The sequence below is a fragment of the Cupressus sempervirens genome, chromosome 11, assembly GCF_028749045.1.
Source record: "Cupressus sempervirens isolate cs-2001-9-10 chromosome 11, ASM2874904v1, whole genome shotgun sequence".
Lineage (NCBI taxonomy): Eukaryota > Viridiplantae > Streptophyta > Pinopsida > Cupressales > Cupressaceae > Cupressus > Cupressus sempervirens.
In genome coordinates, this window is record NC_143128.1 from 91,307,462 (window position 1) to 91,313,583 (window position 6,122).

A 6,122-nucleotide genomic window follows, 5' to 3' on the forward strand; every position below is an offset into this window, starting at 1 on the left:
TGGATCCCTTGCTAAGGGACATGAAATAAATTTATTTGATTGTTGTAATTTCAGAATTGGAATCCTATGAAAATTTTATTTTAATAACTTTGTTGTAATGGAAACGACACCAGGTTTTCTTCTTGGTTCTTTCCCGACTGAGCCTTTGAATCAGGTTGCCAATAAAATAGTGATTGAGTATTATTGCTTCTCATGAGTTTTCTTTGTAATTTTTTGATTATATGGATGCACATTATAAATAAGATGAAATGATGATGTTCAATTAGGAAAAATTCAAGTTTCATATATGTTGAAAACAAAAATTATGATTATGAACATAGGTTCAGTTTTCGTGATTATTGGAAACAAAACAATTATTGCATTGTTGTTAAAATGGATCATTCAAACTTTTGGTATATTTAGTTTCTAACTAGTCCTATTAGATTGATTTTTAAAAAAAGAAAAAAATAAATAACCCCTCTTGGTAATATATCAACTTGAAAATCTATACTTAGCATAAATAAAGACCTTCAAAAAAATATATATCTATCCTAGAGCCAAAAAGGTCTCTGGATTTTGTACGGAGAAATGATTTATCCTTTTTTTTTCAACAGAGAATCTTTAAAGATTCTCCTAACTATGCTTCTTTGAATAAAATGAATAAACTAAAATTTGAATTAATTATATATATATATATATATATATATATAAGGTAATTCAAAATATATTTTCCAAAAATCCCTTTACTTCTTACCTTTCCACTCACCAAGAAAAATTTTAAACTTAAAGTCTTCCCCTCCTTCCAAGGCATTGATTGGAAAAGTTTCATCATGATGAGATGACATCACCCTGCCATGTCTCTCATTTTGGTCGTTGCATGTGTTTGAGGAAAGTGGCTACTTAAAGTTGCATTAATTCAAACCTTCACATTCACCAATTTCCATTGGAAGGAGGCGCAAGTGTTTTGTTATGTTTTGCAGACTGCATTTGGTTTAATGCAAAACTATCCCCTTGTCCTTGGATCGCCACCTCACACATCATTGGTTAGCACATGGTCGTTTTGGGCAGGGTGCCATTGGGAAGTGCTTAGGAAGTGCTTGGTCAGCACATGGGGAGGGGACAACCCTTGGATTGAGTGCCCATGTGGGTGATTGGTGTGTGAGCGCTTGGGAAGCGCTAAGGAGAGTGGGCTGGGAGAAATTTTAGTGAAGGGGTTTGGGGTACTTGTCTTATGCATGGTTAGAATAGGGGTTAAGTTTAGTGGTTAGTTGGGAGATGGGTTAGGTTAGGGAGGGTTAGTATTAAAGTAGGAAGTGGTGGGTAGTTAGTTTAAGTAATTGTTTAAGTTAAATGTTAGGAGTTTTAGATGGTTCAGGGGGTTAGCTTAATAAATTAAGTTAATAATTTTTGCTTTTAGTTAGGAGTTAATGGTAGAATTTGTTAAGTTAGGATTTATTTAGTTTTGTTTTAGTCAAGTTTTATGTTAGTAGTTTAATTTATATTTTTTTTAATGTTGGTTAATTTTTATATTTTTTACATGTTAATATTTATTATTGTTTTGTGTTTGTAGTTAGTATCATCTTATTAATAGAATTTATTTTATTATTGAGTTAGTAATAGTTGTATTAGTAGAACGTGTTAATTTCTAGTTTTAGTTAATTATTAATTACTTAACTTAAGTTTAAAATATTATTGTTTTATATTATTTAATCACTTTCGATTTATTTATGTGATAAGTACAAAGTAATTTAAATTAATGTTAGAATTGAAATTTATGTTTTGGTTAACTACATTGATTATTTAATAATAGTTAAGAGCTTTGTTAAGTAAATAAATTTATATGTTTCCTTAATATTAGTTAGTAATTATTATAAATTTAAAATGCTTAGTAAATTTAGTCAATAGAAAGTTAAGTAGTTTAAAAGTTATGTAATTTACTTAGTTTAGTTTTAGTTTATAAATATTAATTAGTTTTGATTAGATTAGTAAAATTTTTGGTTAAATGAAATAACGAAATCAAAATTTGATATGAATATTATGACGAATATTTACTATAGAAATGGATTACTTCTCATGATGTTAAACTTTTGATGACCGTAGTAAATCTGTTGTTGCAATTCAACTCTTAAACCTTAGTGAACTTTATTATTATTAAAATTATTATTAAAAAATAAATTGGTGTGTGTTTTCCCCCTCGAAATTTGGGCATGACATTGTCAATCTTAAAAAGATAAGCAGAGAGATTTCTAAAATCTATTATTCAAAAATATTCTTCTAACACAAGATTTTATTTCTATGCAATGGAGCTATTTTTGGCTTTTCAAGGACATGGAAGCCGAATGAGGAGCAGACATAGGGGAAGAATAACGATAATTGAAACCACCATAAATCAGGTGATTGACATTGAACAAATGATTGGTGTGATGAGTGCAGGAGAGTTATAGTGAAGTGGACATAGCAGCCAGAGTTGGGTAGCAAAATGCATACCTCACTAGACTATTGTACTACAGACGTGGAGCTTGTAGGGAGATGCAATAGTTTTGTGAAAGCCATGTCATATGAGTTGAAGCCATGGCCTTCAATCTAGTCCTCTCCTCTTGTTCCACAAATGGAGGCATTAAGGTTTAAACAAAAAAGAAACTTGCACAAACTTTCACCTTCGGCCTCTCATATTCCTCCAACAAGTTTTCTAGATCCTTGTTGGATTTGATCAAAACTAGGGTGTTAGAATCCTTGGTCAACAATTGGAACTTTTAGGTGATGCTTGAACCAAGGATCTCAGTCATTTTTGTTACAAGATCTGCGAAAGAAAATGGATTAGCCTAAAACATCACAGAGAAACCATAGGTTGTAAAGCTCACATAAATTCATCCAAATTTCACTCATCCAAACCTGCAAAGTTAATGCTTTGATCAAATACTTTGGTCTCCCCTCTGACGTGCCAGAGCTTCCCATCAACGAGAAAAGGAAGAGTCTACCTGCCATAGCTGTAGACAAATGATCTCCATCAAAGAGAGTGGTAGATGAGGAAATGAAATATTCGCCCAACTACTAAAATGAAATTTGTTGCAGAGCTGAATAATACTCTTCACTTATCATTTTTAGAGGTAGTGGCCATGAATAAACTTAATCTAGTACAACATTCACTCTCCTTCTCCACTCTCATTAAATATTAATGAAAATTGAAATATTAATGAAAATTGCAGAGCGCGGCGGTTATTGTTTGCAGAAAATGACTCTTTAATATTTGTGCATTATTATCAGTTTTTTTGTAGTGAATAGATTTTAAAAGAATTATTAACTATCTGACTCTTAAATGAATGTCAATTTTTTTAAAATTGTCAAAATGTTTACAACCATGAATGCTTCCATTGTAGAAGTCTCTCATTCATTAGATTAGAATACTTTTTAAATTAAATTAATTTTGATAGTTAATATTTTTTGAGAATTTTTTTGGCTCAATCTCAAAGAAAGAATACTTTGAGATAAAATTTTATGGAGAAATATGGAAGAAAAACATCCTTTTTAAACTACTTTTAACAAGTAATGGAACTAGATTATTTTCAAAGAATGCTTTAGGATAAGACTTTATATAGAAATATATAGAACATCATATTCATAAATGTTTAAATAAGCATTAAAAATTATAGTGAACAATAATAAAAAGAAATTGACATTTATGATTAACCGCAATCTTGTTCTTTTTATTTTTTTATACACCTTCTACTTTTATTTTTCATAGTAGCCTTATCCTCAAAATTTAATAATAACATAATTTGATATTACCTTGTTATACTTTTTTTACAATATAGTACAATTTGTTATTATCTCTTAACACCGGTATGCTGCAGAACAATATGGTATTTATCTGTTAATCCAATTATATCCCAATAAAATGAAAGGAGACAATATCTCAATCATGACAAGCTTAATTCTCCTCCACTTAGTATCGCCACAAAATATGAATTTTCCAGTCATCAAATTCATTGAAAGTGTGACCAAACTATCTCCACTTCAAAAAATCAGCTATAGAATTAACCTCAAATAATATCAGTATAATTAATTGTTTTCCTTCAATCTGCCATATACCTCATCATTTCCTAAAGTTAAAGTTAGCATTCTAGGAAAAACTTGTTTACCATCACGGGTAAACTAGTTTTGATACATGCTACAGAAGTAATGGAAGAACATAACACAGAAGTAAACGTAACACAATCTTCAACAAACCAAATTTCTCAGCACAATGATTAGCATGCTGTACACAGGGGCAATGTTGAATGTATAGGGTTCTGACCAAAGTAAGGATAGGCAGTCACATTGAATCCGCTCTTTGTATGTTTAGATATTCTTATTTGTGAAATTGCAGCACACAGAACATCTACAAGATCTACATTTGTTTCTTGCATTTCAAAATATCTCTCTGAAAGTGATAACAGAGCATGATCAACTGCATCAACAAGTGAAGACTGTAGATTCCTAAATATGCAATTCTTTTCTGGGCTTGAATTATCTGTCTCAAGCTTTCTCTCTGCCTTGTATGGAGACATCAACTTTGAATCCGTAAAGAGCTCCATATCAGATTTTGTATAATACAAAATCCATGGATGGTCTGTAAAAGGAGACAATTGTATAAGAAAATTGTACAACAAATTGTTCAAATTTATAGTATAAACTGTGAACCTATATAAATAAACATAAACTGTGAACCTATATAAATAAACATACTCAAAACTTCATCTAGAGAGAGTCTCTTGTCAACATCCCTTGACAGCATCCTTGACAGCAAATCCTTGGCTGGTTTAGAAATGGACTTCCACTTTTCAGTGTCGAAATCCAAGCACACATTTTTTATTTCCTCAAAAATTGCCTCTACAAAAGCCCCAGAAAATGGTAAGCTACCAATTAAGAGTCCATGGAGGAGGACTCCAGCAGCCCATACATCCATCTTTTCAGTGTATTTCCCCACTAAAACTTCAGGGGCAACATACGCTGGACTGCCCACCAATCCTGATAAACTTTGCCATGTTTTCAAAATAAACAAGATGTCAATAATCTTGCTAATTAACTTATTTCAATGAACACACAATCTGAATCTAGAAGAAGAAAAAAAATTACTACAATGAATTGTGGAAACACATGATTATTTCAAAGATTTCAGATTTCATGAAAAGATAAGACCTGGAATTTATGAAATTGAAACAAAAAGAGCTGGAATTTATGAAATTTTGAATCCCATACCATTTGAAACATGCAGAGATAGGCCAAAATCAGCTAGCTTCAACTGTCCATCATCGATGAAAAGAATATTCTCAAGTTTTATATCCCTGTGAATAACTCCCATCTCATGACAATGCTAAATGATGCTAACCAACTGTTTGATTAACTCTGCAGCTTCCCTCTCCGAAAAACATCTTTTTTTCATGCAATCAACCAATCGCCCCCCAGAGCAAATCTCCATTACAAGATGCAAACAATTTTCATCTTCATACACTGAATGGAGTGTTACAATGTTAGGGTGTCCAGATAAGTGTTGCATGATTACCACTTCCTTGTGTGCATTTTGTACACAACTTTTGGGCAGAGTCTTACATGCGACGTCTTCTCTTGTGACCCTGTTCTTGCACAGGGTTACCACTCTGTATTTCCCTCTGCCCAAAATTGGGCCCATGATATAGTCAGATTCTATTTTGCGGTCTCTAATGATTTGTGTGGTTTCCTCTATGCAACCACATTTTCTCTTAATGCCTCTTGGAGTTGTATCAGTCAAGCAGATCCCCCTTCTTGGAGTAGAAAGAGTTGCAACTGGTGCTGGATGATTGTGAGAAAAGCTCAATCATTCTAGTGAAAATGGAGAGGCGGAGGATGAGTTTGATGCACCATCATCACATGAGCAGATCACCTACTGTGATTCAATCCTATGTAGATATGTGTTGTTCATCCTCCTCTTCTTTACAAGGGTCATGCTTACCTTACAATTCCTGTCAGAAAGTCACAAAGAATGATGAGTTTCAATCTTTGATAGTTATTTAGAAATTTGTTCCTATTATCTTGGATGTTACAAAAATACAACCTAATTTATCAGTACCAATAAATTCAAACATAATTACAGCCTGCTAAATTAATCCAAAACTATATACACAATT

At 32.1% G+C, this 6,122-nt stretch overlaps 1 pseudogene; it reads right to left on the reverse strand.

Annotated features, from left to right (window-relative positions):
• Positions 1–4,226: 4,226 nt before the first annotated feature.
• Positions 4,227–5,941, reverse strand: LOC149528377 (serine/threonine-protein kinase PEPKR2-like; annotated as a pseudogene).
• Positions 5,942–6,122: the final 181 nt, after the last annotated feature.